Source organism: Gavia stellata, chromosome 10 (assembly GCF_030936135.1).
Source record: "Gavia stellata isolate bGavSte3 chromosome 10, bGavSte3.hap2, whole genome shotgun sequence".
In the NCBI taxonomy this organism is placed as follows: Eukaryota; Metazoa; Chordata; class Aves; order Gaviiformes; family Gaviidae; genus Gavia; species Gavia stellata.
In genome coordinates this window covers 25,988,673-26,002,973 of record NC_082603.1, presented here as the reverse complement: position 1 = coordinate 26,002,973, position 14,301 = coordinate 25,988,673, and positions in this window count along the sequence as shown.

Genomic DNA, 14,301 nt, shown 5'->3' with positions numbered 1-14,301 from the left:
ACTTTACACTGGTATAATCTAAATTCCCTTGTAGTTATTTTGGACATGATGCAAAACACAGGAAGGTAAGCAAGCTGTACTCCTCAGTTATTGGATGTCTGGTACCATCCCTTGGCAAGGGCTGCTGTTGGATACTGGAGTGGGTAGTTCTGGGCTTCATCAAGGATAGCAATCATCCAATAAATCCCCTCACTGCAAAGTATACAAAGCAGCTTATTTCCATTCCTTAAGCTTCTAAAATGAAAAGGAGCTAAATTTGGCAAACTGAACCATTTGGCATCAAAGCACAACTGGCAAAGTAATTGTTCAGTGTGCAACCTTGAACGTTACTTTTGTTCCTATTACTGGAAGCAGTTCCCTTGCAATGCACCCATTGTGCAGGACAGGAAGCAGACAGTCATGCAGGTCTGAGAATGCTCTAGACCTGTTTCTGACCCTGGGGCTTATTTCCTGTTCAAATGTTTTTTTTTTTTTCTATAATGCCTGGGCAGTAGGGCCAGGCTTGTTGATGTTTAATGTTTACATGAGAAGTAGTATTTTGCTGAATGTCATGAATTTGCAAGCAGGGAAATGACAAGGCTGGAGCACTGACAGCCATTGCAGGAAGGGAAGTCTGGTTGCCTGGCATGCCTATGAGATGTTTTATTTTGCACTAATGACCCTGATGCATCCTAGCCACATTTTAATCAGCCAGAGTATAATCTTCAGGCAAAGAATTCTGTAGATGCCACTTTTCTAATTAAATGAAACACTACAAAACTTCTCCTCTCACCCAGTTTTGCTTAAGAAAATTCACGCATGTTGCTATGTCAAAGTGACCCACATCTGCTCATGTGTCCCTTCTCTCACACTTCCCCAAGAAGAGAAAAAACGAGACATAGCCTTTGCTTTTAGTGAAAAATCTGGAATGGATTCCTCAGTGGTATAGGGACATCAAAATTTTTCTTTTTAAAGCATCTTGCCCTGCCTCTTGGATAATTTGCAGTTCTAATCTGGTAGCTGTAAGCTGTCATTCTCACACCTCTTGTGCACCTAGCATTCCCTTGGTGCTGGGCTGAGTCCAAATGCCTGATGAGGGAAATCAGTTCAAAGGCAGAAATGATAGCCAGGTGCCCCATGCCTGTTGAAAAACCCATGTGAGAGGAGCATCTGATTGTTTTCTCTGCCTTTGCACTCTTGCTGGGCTCTCTTCTTACAACGTTAACATTTGAGGCTGATGGGGCATGTATTTCTGATCCCTGTTTTTGTGGCAGGGACAACCTGCCTGTGTTTCACATCTGCCCCATTTTTAGATATGGCTCAGTTTTGTTTTAAACAAGTGCAAGTCTAATTTCAGTCTCGTAAATCCTGGCACACCCTCGCAGTACTGACAGCAGCAGGATAGCAAAGCGGGACTGTCTGAAGTTTCCCTGTAGTGGAATCTGACTGATCCTGTGAGGTCTTGGTCCAGGCTCCGGCTCCAGCTCTGCCAAGGTAAATACAGTGTAATTCTGTTGGCGTCTGTGAAGGTAGCTTGGCTTTATAGTGGTGTGAGTGAGTTGGGATTCTGGCCCCTTGCTCTCTGAGATCTCTTTGCTGATCACAGGTGATGTATTTGCTGTGAATGATGCACTCGGAGTCAATAAGCCATCTTGAAGCATTCTTTGAAATTCTGTTTTGCCCAAACCTTCGTATCAGGGCTATGGATAGACTAAGCCCATGTTCCTTGTATTTGGCTCCATTATCCTCAGCGATCTCTCTGAGGCTGTGTTTTGCCACTGTCTCTCTCTGTTTGGGTTAGGCACCTGAAGTCCCAGCTGCTATGATTGCTCCCCTTTGACTCTTGCATGCCATTGCACAGATTCTTTTTGCATCCATTTTGCACTCGTAGGGCGAATGAAAATGGGTATAAAACAGACTGACATGTGTAGCTGGTGTGATCCATGGGGTAAGGGCTTGGTCCTGCTGTGCTCATTGTGCTTGGCCTAATTCTGTTTGCTCAGTAGCGTTAGACCTGTGAGAAAACCCATGGTTTCCAGGAGCTGTTCTACACTTGCATGACTGAGAAATCAGAAATGGGCCTCTGAGGTGCAGGATTACACCCTAGTATGAAAAGCAGCTGTTAAGCCTAAAACAAATAGAGGAAATGTGAACATAAAGGCAAAACAAAGGAACTCAAGTTCTTTGGAAGCAGTAAGATGAGAGGAGGTTCTGGTTTCAAGAGTCAAAACGATGGAGGAAAGGGGGAAATAGTCTCACTGTTGTAGCAGCTGTCTGTTAGCAGACTGCAGTTAGAGAAGTACTGATCTCATTGACCCATATTGTATTAAATATATAAGTAGAGTTAAATAACTTTTGCACAGTGTTAAATGGGGGGGGGGGGTGGAAACTCAAATATGCACAGTTTCTTCTTATCTCTTTTGAAGTATATTTGCAGGGATCGGGGTGATTCAGTATTTTGTATTCGTATGGATGGAAATCAGGTCTACTTCCACAGTTGCCATTGGCCCCATTGCGTCAGCAGCGAGTGCCGTGTTTTTGAAGTTAGTAAGCTATAAATCTTTTCCCACTAGTGTTTTTATTGACTACAAGTAATCTTAGCATGGGAAGAATAAACCTAGAAACAGAAGCATGTCCCAACAGACACTTTACTAGTATGTGAAGCAGTAATATGTGATTGTCCACCTTCTGGTACTGGAGTGCTCTAGATTTGGGGGTTGTATTTTGGCTGTTCTTTGATTCTCATCAGCAGTGGCTTGGGTCCCTACTTTGCACCACTGGTGGTTGCAGTCTAGAGTTATATCCAGTACAGTCCTCTGTTTTATGCCAAAAATAAAATGCTCTTTCCACTTCCATCTCTCTTGATGTGGCAGATGGTCAAGAAGTTTTCCATTTAATGTGATGGGCCTGATTCTTTTCTTGATGACACTAGTGTAAGCAAGACTTCCACAAATGTGAGCCATTCCCAGGAAAAGAGCTTGTATTTAATCATACCTGAATTCTAGTCACAGTGGGGCAAAAATCAAAGTTTGTCCTTTGCAAAGCCAGGCAACTGTAATGGGGACTGTGGAAGTGAATGTTGACACTTAGTGCTGTTAGGGAGGACAGGGGAAGGAGGAGGGTCTTGGTTGCCCCGAATCCTGGGCTCTTTGCAGGCTTGGGTGGCACCGTGTCTGTAACTGAACGCTGTGGCTGTTTAAAACAGCAGAATCGCTATAGGAGTGTCACACCGTGTTTGGAAAAGCCCCTTATTTGGTACTTGAACAATCTTGCTTCTTTTTTTGAATGTCAGTTTATTTTTTATTTTTGTTACACTAACAGGGAATAAAAATCTGAAATGTTAGTGAGTCTTGTATGCTTGCTGCATTGTGCAGACATGAAACAGGTACTGTTTGTGGATCAGGAGGGGTAAGAGACAGGTTCAAAATGCAGTTTTACAAAGCACTATGATGGGTTGGGGGTTGTTTTGTTTACATCGTGTTTAAAATCAGATTTTCTTATGTGTAGTTTCCTTATGTTGATTTGCAACCTCTGCTTTTTGGAACAGCAAAATCAAAACGTTCCCAAAGAACAAAGATACTCTGAGGGAGGCGGGGTTAGGCTTGCTTAAATTCAGCATTCAAAGCAAATAGCTGTAACGAAGAGGAAGGGTCAGCATCCTAAAGCATCCCTCTGGTTGTAGTTCAATAAAGCAGTAGACGGACCACGAAGCAGGACCTCCGCCTTGAACCACAAAAGAAAGAGGAGATGCCAGAGCAGCCCCTTCCCTTTGGAATAATCGGTTGTACTCTCCTTAAATGTGCGTGCAAGGAGATAATCAGGAAATCAATAGAAGTCCTTAAGGATTTGCTCCTCTTTCTGTATTGGAAGGGAACTTGCATTGCTGATCCCCTCATTTCCCTTGGCACAACCCGTGCAGCCAGGAGAAGGGAACCAAGTTACTAGCCCAAATAAACGTGGCCCTGTTCGTGAAGCAGCTCGGCTAGTTAAGTACTGCGTGAGGAGTAACGTTGGATGGGGTTAGATGAAGTTTGTCCAACATTTTTGTGAATCTTGCATTCTGTGGGCAGAAATACTTTCCACCAAATGGGAAAGGGAAGAAAAAATTCTCTCTTGAAATCTTTTTCAACTCCTTCGTGTTTGTTCACAGGGGCAGGTAGGGAGCTGTAGCTTGTTAACTGTTTAGATGATGACAGTGCTTGAAGTGCTGGTCTTTGGGGCTGGCTCCATACAATTAATGCAGAATTTGCATACTCTTTTTATTGCTGTTGGCATAGACTCGATGTATTTTATGACTAGACTCACCATTTGTTCTAAAATTTGCCTTTAAAAAATGTAGTATGAGCTTCAGAGGCAAAAAAAAAAGGTGAGAACAGGTCCTTATTGATAGAGCAAAATGCCTCGGTGATCAACCTGTATTAGAGAAAGCAGTTTTAATTTGATGCCCCCCTACACCACCTTTCTTTGGGATTGCTTCTGTGAGATCAGCATTGGCAAACGAGGGGGCTGAGATTTCCCCCTGTATTCAGCAGTACTATACCCATGCGCTTGCCAAGTGCTCGTAGCAAGGGGCTCGGGATCGTTTGGAAAAATGATTGCATCCAAAGACAAAAAAAGTGTCCAAGGGTGAATATTGCCCCCTGGCATCAGTCTCATCGTTTTGGGGGAGTTGTAGGATGCTGGGGCCAGCTGCGAGCTGCCCTGGGTCTCTGTTGGGTGCGTGGGGGTTTGTGTTCAGTTGGCTGGTTGGGGTTTTGGTCTGTTTTGGATTTGTGAGTGACTTCTACATCCAGCAAAGATATGTTTGACGAAACCTGTTAATTTTGTATATCTGGCTGTTTATTGCACCATGGGATTGTAATGGTCTGCATCATCTGTGTGTGTGTGCGCGTGTGTGTATATGTACTGTATGTATATAGCTATATGTAAAATATATTCACGTACACATTTATATGCATTAGCTGTAAGTGGCACTGCCCCTTAAAAATAAAACAAAATTCACTGTTAGCCCATTCTGCCATGCGTTTAGGCAGAATTGGGTTTGTTTTTGTCAAATGAAAAGGAGTTTATTGTGTTCATCTTGCATATGTGCTTCTGAAATGCTGAACTCTGGATTTCCTGGGGGGGGGTTACTACTTTATTTGTAAACCGACTTGAATTGGGGTGTTACTTACTCTGGGACAAAGCATTCAACTTTGTTCCAAGCAAAGGTTTAGCAAAAGAAACCCTCTTGCTCTCCTGCGAGGTGCAGTGAACGTTTGCAGGTTTCGGTAGACCCCCAGACCCCCCTGTCCAGAGCTGATGTGCAATGGGTGGTGTTGGTACGTGTCCCTTTGTGAGTGGACTCTTTGTATAAGGTGTGGTTCAATGTAAAGCATGAGTGGGTGTTTGATCTTGTATCGAGGGCTGAAATAACAGCACACTCCTTTGTACAACCTTTGCATTAATGTTTCTGCTTTTCTTTAACTTCTATTTTCTTTAAGGGAAACTGCATCTGTTAAGAACCTGCTTCTCCAGGAGCTATCGAGTTATTTTGTTTTCCAGATGAATTCCAGCATGTAACTTTGGTACTCTTGTTTGTTATTTGTGTAAAACCTGTTCTTCTGTCGTTTATGGTGTAGTTGGTGGGGGGGGAGGGGGGAAGAAAAAAAAGGAATTCATGTAGTTTAACTTCTAAAGAAAAGAAACTGCTTCATAAGGAAACCAATTGTATGTTAGTGTTTTCAGACAAGTCATCCTGTAGTTTCTAGCTCAGTAATGCAACACTGTACTTGTCATCAGGTGTGTTACAATTTTGCTGTACTTTCTTTTACTAGATGGTTGGGCTTTTAAATCCCAGACACTAAGCATCCTGGGCCTACTTGCTCTAGATCAAAAAAATGCAATAAAAAAATTGCAATAAAGCACATTGACATGTAATGTTTTAGAAGGATGTACTGACAGCTGTTTCTAATAAATTCAGAACTGCAGCGTGGTTGGGCTGTCATGGTGTTTAGCTGTGTTTGTGTCTCCTGGCCGAGGCCATGAGCATCATCTTTAATAGAGACTTTAAAAAAGACTCGCAGAGGTCCAGTTCACTCTTGGCTGGAGCTGAAGCAGCACAGCCCCGAAACCCTCTTGGGGCTGAGACGAGGGAGGAATACATGTAGCACATCTGTGCTCCTTAATGGAGCCTTTCCTCTGTTCCTTTGACAGCGTCTTTAGAGAGAGCAGGAACCATCAGCAATGTTCTTGCATGCCTTGTTGCCTCCTCTGCTGTCAGGGAAAACCACATTCGGTGATGCCGCTCCTGGTGCTGGGAGGAGAGGGGGGGTTGGAGCGCTGAAGCAGCCTTCCACAAGACCCAGCTCAGCTGGATTGATTTACTTTAGATCCTTAATTTTGCAGGAGTTCGGGAAATCATTGTTTTCCCAATTCCTTCATGAGTACCAGGCACTGGGGCCACTGAAAAAATCCCATTTGCATTGGCCCTCCTCTTCCATTTCAACCCTGGGTGTTAGCAGGAGGGTCCCAGCGCTGCTGTACGACTGAGCTCCAGGCACTGTGACGGCAGAGCCTGGGGATTTACTGTACCAGGCTGTGACCGCACAGCCCCACGCAGCCACGGGAGCTCGGGGGCTGTGGTTACTGCAGCAGACACCTCTCCATGTTTTGCATTTTCCATTTGAGGTCTCGGGAGCTGCTGGGGAGAAGCCCAAATCACAGAGGGCAGCCTGAGGGTGGCCAGCCAAAGGGCTTGGGCTTGGGCAAGCTTGAGGCCTGGCAAAGGGCAAACCTGGGGGGGCTTCACCCCTCAAACTTGGGTGTCAGATGGGATGCCACAGCAGCATCCTCTGAAAATTAGGGCAGGGACAGAACTGGTCTGTGCGTGGGTCGGCTGGCTGGGGTTGCAAATGGCTTAGTATTTTTGCAACCCAATGTATCGATGTTTTTGCAGACTGCTGAGCAACATTTTTCCAACCTGCTGAGTTGACCATTTAAAAAAAATATGCTGTGCCAGCATTTTCTCACATTGCTGAGTAAGCCTTTTTACTGCTGAGTCAGCATTCCCTCCATTGCCCAGGCCTCTCTGCCAGCAGGTGGGGAGCACCAAAAAGGGCAGAAAAGCCCATTGTCGGGGTGCAGGGGCGTGGGGAGCACCCGCAGGGACCCTGAGGGCTTGCTCAGGAGTGTATCTTTACACCCAGCAAGGAGGATGCCCCATGTTAAAGCACCCAGAGGTCGGGTCCCCTCTGCCTGCAGGGATGGGCCACAGCACTGGGGGGATGTGGCCGGCCCAGGAACATCACCCAGAGGCATCGGGAGCCATGCGGCTCCTGATGGATGAGCCGTGGGCATTGTGGGCTGGTGTCCACTGCATCGGCATGCCCGGGTACCAAAGTGGGAGCAGAGTGCAGGGGAAACATCAGTGAGAAAGTGGAAGGACTACTGCAAGGTGCTCCCGGCGACTGGCTCTTTTTTATTATTATTTAATTTATTTCTTTTTAATAAAGGCTAACAAGGTAGAATTACAGGAAAGATGTAAGTCACTAATTGGCGAATCATTTTTCAGGGCTTTGCCAGACGGTTTGTTTCGTTATGAAAACATTACAGCTGGGAGCTGGCGTAGGAAATTTCCAAGTGGCTGTGCTGACTGGATGGAAAGAAAAACACCTCCTAGCTCAGATGTCTTCTTGGAGAAAGGGCAGATCCCTGGGATTTTTCCATCCTTGGCAACGCCATGGAGCTTCCTGCAAGTCCCCTGAGTTCTCCCCCCCAACCCAGCGACACACGGGACCCTCCCCGGATGCAGACAATGGCCCGGCACCACAGGGCAGGGGTGCAGGATGGATGGACAGATGACCCCAGAATGCTTTAATGGGATTCCTGTTCCCTTAGGGCAGGAGATGGTTGCAGTGGGAGATACACGGGAGGATCTTCCCCACGGGGAAAAAAAATCTGGAAAAAAAAGAAAAACAAAAACCAAAACCATCTCCAAAAGCCAGCCCTCCCCTGGCCAATGCCTTGATGTAAGGTATCGGGATTTGGTTAGACCATCAAGGTTTCGTTCAAACACCACGGGGTTGTTGCAATGACCAAGCTGCTCTGGCTCTGCTTCCCCTCCTCGGTTTCAGCTCTCAAAATACAGACTTATTTTAGTCTAATAGTTTAGTTTAATAGAAACCATGCTGCTGGGCAAGGGGAGCAACATAACCAACAGGCGTAGCTCAAAGTACCACAGACACAGTCATAAATAAACAGCAAAGCAGCTAAAGTGGGCTACATGGTTCCCTGAGCTGCCCAAAAGGGTGTGGGGTTCCCTATGGAAACCAGAAGGGATGTGGTCCCCTATCCCTCCATCCTGCTCCAACAGGCATGGCCGGTGCATGGGACCCATCAGGCTCATCGGCCATGAACGAAGCAACTGAGCATGGAAATGCAGCTGGGGTGGCTTCTTCTCACACTGGTCCCCACCATGACCAGAGGCCGGGGGGGTGGAAAGGTGCCCAAGAAGGAGGGTGCAGCCTGCACCCCCTGGGAGCGGGACCCCGCCAGGGATGCACAACCTGGCCGAGCCCTGGGGAGACAGGAGGGGGATGGAGCAGTGTTCGCCCTGGCCACGAGCCACGATTCCTTCTGGCGAGATGTGAGATGCGGCATTTCCCTCCCCGGAGCATCAAGTCCAAGCTTGGAGCAGGGGCCAGCAGCTTTCAAGTAAACCGACGGATTAGGCTTGGCCACGGACCCAGAATCCCAGTTTCACGGGAAATCTCGTCATCTCACTCACCGGGTTTCATCCAAATTGGAATGAAATGTTAAAATACAAAATTTGCCTCTGGACAATATTTTCGGGGGGTGGGGGGGACCCAACACAAAAATTTTGGTTCAGCTGGCACAGTCCCATGCCAGTGTTAGCCTTTCTCTACCGATACAATCCAAACACCCAGGAAGGTTTGATGGACAGAGGCTTCACCCTGACCAAGATAAACTGCTTCACTGGCTACTATTTGCTCCTGTATTTTCATTGAATCTGCACTTCCTGATGGCAAAACTTTCTCCCTAAGGAAAACAAAGTGGCTTTTGTGGAGAAGTGATGGGTAGGGGAGAACTGCCAGGGCACCCTCTGCATGGCAGCTTTGTGCTCCCCGGGGCAGAGGACACTGCGGAGCAGGAAAAGAAAGGTGCAGAGCACCAGCCCGGGCTGCTGCCCACCCTCCTGCCCCAAACCCATCCTTGGATGTTTCCTCCCGGGAAACATCTCAGCCACAACTGCCCAGCTGCACTCCCCCCAGCCTGAACTCATACACCATGGAGCAAAGCCCGACTCCAGCTTCCCCACGGACTCCCGCTCTCCTCTGCAGTGCCATCTGCCCCCGGAGCCCCTTCCTTTCCCCATCCCCACCAGACCTGAGCCGCAGGGCAGAGCCTTCAACTCCCCCGTGGAGCGGGAGGAGGAGCGCAGGCAGCCTCTGGCCCCAGCTCCTCACCCCAGCTGGCTCAGCCTGGAAGCCCTGATGCAAACCAGAGCAATCCCGGGGCCAGAAGAGGGATAAGGAGCAGGAAGAAGATCATTAACTGTCGCAGGCCCCAGGGGCGAGCAAAGGCATGTCCTGGATGGAGCATCTTGGGCAGAGCAGGGTGCCGGGAGGGCAGGGGCAGGATGTGCCCCTCCGTCCCATGGGTGCTGGGAGGGTGGCAGGTAAACCTCTCCCTGGGCTCCTGCATTGGGTCTTGGGAGAGATCCCGGCTTTCCAGGCTGCTGTCGCAGGTCTCTGCCCAAACGAGGCACTCACTAGCCACAAGCCTGCTTCAAGCAGAACTGGTGCTGGACCATTTCCCAAACCTTTTCCCTTTCCTCCCACTTTCAAGGGAAGGGGTTGGATGGGTGCGCTGGGAGCAGAGCCAGCCCGCCCGCCCCGGGCAGGTGCTGTGCATGCTCCCGTGGCTGCTCTGCCAAAGGAAACACAAACATCCTGCCCAAAGAAAGCACTTTTCATCGGCAACACAGGTTCCCATTTTTGCACAGGGCCAGCCTGTTCTGGGCAGCTTTCCCCACCGCACCCCCCGGGCTGAGCGAGAGCCCGGCTGAGCTTTCCGGTCTGGGCTTTGGCCAGAGCCGCCCCTCCCACCCCGTGTTAGATCCACCAAAACCAGTCAACGTGACCACATTCGAGACCTGGAGAGGGTTTAAACTGGCCTGATGTGGGATACTTCAGAGTTAAAGGGATTTAACTCAGCCTCGGAGTCCCTCCTGTCCTCAGCACGGGAGCTGGGGGTGTGGATCCCGGGGGACGTGGGACCTGGGGATGCAGGACCCTGGGGATGTAGCACTTGGGGATGCAGATCCAGGGGGATGTGGGACCTGGAGATTTGGGACCCAGGAGGTTTGGGACCTGGAGGATACAGGACCTGGAGGATGGGGGACCCCAATTCTCCTTACTTCTGGCAAGGGAACTTTGGCCAAATCTGGGTGTCCCCAGCCCTGCAGAGATGATGAGCCCCCCCCATGCCTAGAAGCAGCTGCTGGAGGGAAATTCCAGTTTCATGGAGTGGTGCAGCTTACGAAATAGGCCAGGACAAGAGAAATAGCTGAAAAAAAAAGCGTAACTTTGGCCTAAAGTTTGGGGAGATGTGAGGAGAAGACAGGAACCAGGGCAGAAGAGGGGGTGAGCAGGAACGTAAGGGCACTTCGACGCACATCACTCATGGAATAAATAGCTGCGGGTATTTTATACCGGCCCTCAGTGGCGGGTGGGTGGCCGGGGAGAGGAGCAGCAGCGGTTCCTCATCCTGCTCCTCTGTGCCCATCAAAGCACTGCCGCCGAGTCAGAGCCGGGCCGGTGCCCACCGGCCCCCGGCACCTGCCCCCGGCAGAGCCGGCACGCTGGCGGAGCGCAGCCTCCCTGGCTGCCGGCGGGAGCGAAGTCCACAGGGGCAAACGCGAGGCCGAAGCCCCGGGAACAAAGCGGCCTTTCACTGCGGCGGCTTGGCCAAAGAGACCGGGGAATATTTCTGTCCAAGGGCTTGCAAACGGCACCTAGCTTTGATCCCGGGCACGGGGCGGGTTGTTGGGGTTTTTTCTTTCCTTCCCTGTGTTGCTCTTATTTTTTTCTTCCTACTTCAAGACATAATTTTTGTGAGTGTTTATAATTTCTAGGAGAAATTTCTTGCTGCTCTGGGAAGGAAACCACTGCTGGGAGCAAGGTGCAGGCGATGCACAGCCCCTTCACCCGGCATGGCTTTCCCCCGCAGAGGGAGGCTTCAGCTGCCCTTTCTGCCGGGGATTTCGTGTGCGGCACCACCGCCTGTGGCTCCCACAGCCCCTCTGAGGACACGGCACCCCTCCTTCGTACCCAAAGGTTCTCCTGAGGGAGAGAAATCCCTCCCCCAGGGCTCACTGCAGGCGCAGGCATCCGTCACCATCATTTTCAGCTCAGAGGTTGGTTTCTAAACCCATCTGATAAACCCCAGCCGTGCTCAGGGTGGGAAACCCGAACAGCTGTGCACCTTCCTCCCAAATCATGCCCCTTCCAGAGGACCCGGGTGCACGCTCGGGCGGCCTTTCAGACCCCCCAGACGATGAGGACAAGCATCTTCCTCCTGACCAGCCCCCAAACCTGCTGGATTTCCAACACTTTTTCTGTCACCTGTCCAAAATCCACTCCCCCACCCCAAATGCGGAGGGTGGGGAGGGGCCCAGCCCCGGGCTCTCCCCTCCTCAAGCACGAGGGAGGGTCCCCATGGGCCCGTTCACCCACACGGTGTGGGGCACACATGACGCCTCCGCAAGGCGGGCAGGCCAAGCCTCCCCTGTCCGCTGCCCGCATCCCAAATATTTTTAGGCAGCAGGAAATGTGCCTTTGCTGCCACCAGCCTCCAGCACAGGGATGGGAGGAGATGGATGGGATGGGGAACTGGAGTCAGCCCTGCGAGGCCACCACTGCCCTGTGAGCTGGCAGCCAAGGCAATAGAACCACCCCACCTCCTCTTCCTCCTCCTCTTCCTCCTCCTCCCAGTCCCACCAGCTGCCTTCTGACGGATGTTGCCTTTGGACAGGACCCTCTTGCAGCCCATCTGCTGAAAAAAACGCCGTGGCGAGGCCCGTGCGCCCGTGGGCCATCTGGAATCCATCGCCGGCTGCGCCTGGGGACGCTGGCCAAACCCCGGCCCTGCCCGCTGCCAGCAGCACTTTGCTTTCCAGGGGAGCACCTGAGGGTGCAAAGGGGTCCCCCCGCTCTCTGGCACCGGCATCCAGCTGGAGACCCCGCTGTGCCACCGGGAGTGGCCGCCCCACTGCCACCGCGGTCCGAGCGGGATCAGGGAATCCCGAATGGCAGCAGCCCGGGCCGGCCCCATCTGGGGAATGGTGCTTTATGCCCCTGCCGAGGGATGGGTTGTTGCCTCCGTGGTGTGGGATGTGGAGGATGCTCCTTGCCAGGTCGCCGGGAGGACCAACGGGTATTCCCCAGGTGGAAATACGCTGCTTGCCCTCAGCTGGTTGGTGCCGTGGGTCCCAGCCGTGCCGTGGGCCATCTGCAGCTCCAGGAGCAGCCCTGATGCGCTGGAGCAGGGATGGGCTGTGTGATGGGGCTCCAGGCAGCTCAGGGCATTTTCTGGCTCTGCCACTGCATCCCCAAGCATCCTCAGGCACATCCCTGTAGCCCTCCCCTCTTCTGACCCATGAGCCTTGACAATATTTGGGGCTCATCCCCCTCCCCCTGAGCAGCATATGTCCCATCCAGCAAACAGAACCCAAAGGAGCATCATCCCCCTGTACCCATGGGTGCAGCACCTGCCCAAAAAGCCCCCGCCGTTCAACCCTTGGGCTGTCCGCAGCCCCCCATCAGGGCAAGCCACCGCTGGAGCTTCACCAAAGCCTGGCCAGAGCGTCCCTGGAGGGCTGGGGCAGTTCTGGCAGAGCCCCTGCCCGGCTCCCCAGGGAGCAGGAGTTGGGGCAGGATGGGTCAGATTGCCCTGAATTTGGGGTGCGCCGGCACACAGGACAGCCCCGGCAGGCAGTCAGAAAAGGAGCGCCAGCCCGGCTCCAACTGCAATCTCATACTGGTTCAAGCTGCCAAACCCCAAAGACCCAAAAAAATTCATACTTGGTCTCCTGATTGATTGAATATCGCTCCCATCCCATCGCCCGTGGCCGCTCCTCCAGCGTGAGGATGGAAAAGCAGGGCTGAAATGTGAGCATCCCACAAACAAGAGGGGTTTTCCTGAGTGCTAGACGGGGATTTTCATAAAAACAGAAAGCCTCGCACTGCTGGCTGCACCGGCAGCGCTGGCCTTACTCCGGTGGCTGGAGATTTTCCTGGGGAAGAGGAAAAGTGGGGCCTCCATCCAGCTGCAAAACAGCTGGGTGGGCTGCCCTTGCCCCCCAGCCTTCTCTGGCAGCACAGCACGGGCAGGACAAGGGCTCGGCTGCTCCGCGGCACTGCTCCACCACCATTTCCTTGCATTTAAATGCTTACATCCCAAGCGAAGTTTTCCTTCCCATGACAGCAGCCGCAGCCCTGTGGCTGGATGGTGTCGCATCTGGCTGAAGGCTTGGGAAAGAGGTGAAGGGGGGCAAATTCCTCCCGGCCCAAAGTGCTTCATGGCTAAAGCAACTGGGAAAGTCGGCGCATGGAAATGCAGAGGCTCGGGACCGGCGGGGGGGCACAAGGGGAGTCCTGATCCCCTCCTCATCCTCTTAATATCCTCATCTTTTTAACAGAGAAATAGGGAAACCGGGCAGCGTTGGGGAGCAGTGTGGTCCCCCCGCCCTGGGCACACATCCCCCCCACCACGGGAAGGTGCACCCCCAAGCAGCCCTGCAGGCAAACCCAATGGCACCACCGGGGTTAAGGAGCACCCTAATTAATGACAGCTCCAAAATGAACAAGCTGGCTCCAGCACCCACATCAACTTCTATAGTGAGGGGCGAGGGCAGGAGGGAGCAACAGGAGCCCGTTTGCTTTTAAAATCACCGGTGAGCGGCTGAGTGGGGAAGCGGCCCAGGGTGGCACAGCAACAAACCTGGGGCTGGAAATCGTTAAAAGCACATTTTAATCTTCTCCTTTTCCACTCCAGCAAAGCGGACGTGGCTGTCAGAGGACGAGAGGATGGGGATGAGGAGGAAATGGGCTTGTAATGCTGCCCAGTTTGCAGAAGGCACCCGCGCTCTGCTCCAGTCTGTTTTTCTTGGGGACTGATGGAAACTGTTCAAACATCCTCAGCGGAGCCAGCGGCACGGTGAGCAGGAGTCAGGGCTGGGGAGCTCCGGCCCCGCGAGGTCCCGCTTCAGTGTCTGCCGGTAAAGCCAAAAATCACAGCTGAGGGTCAGGGAAAGGCGCT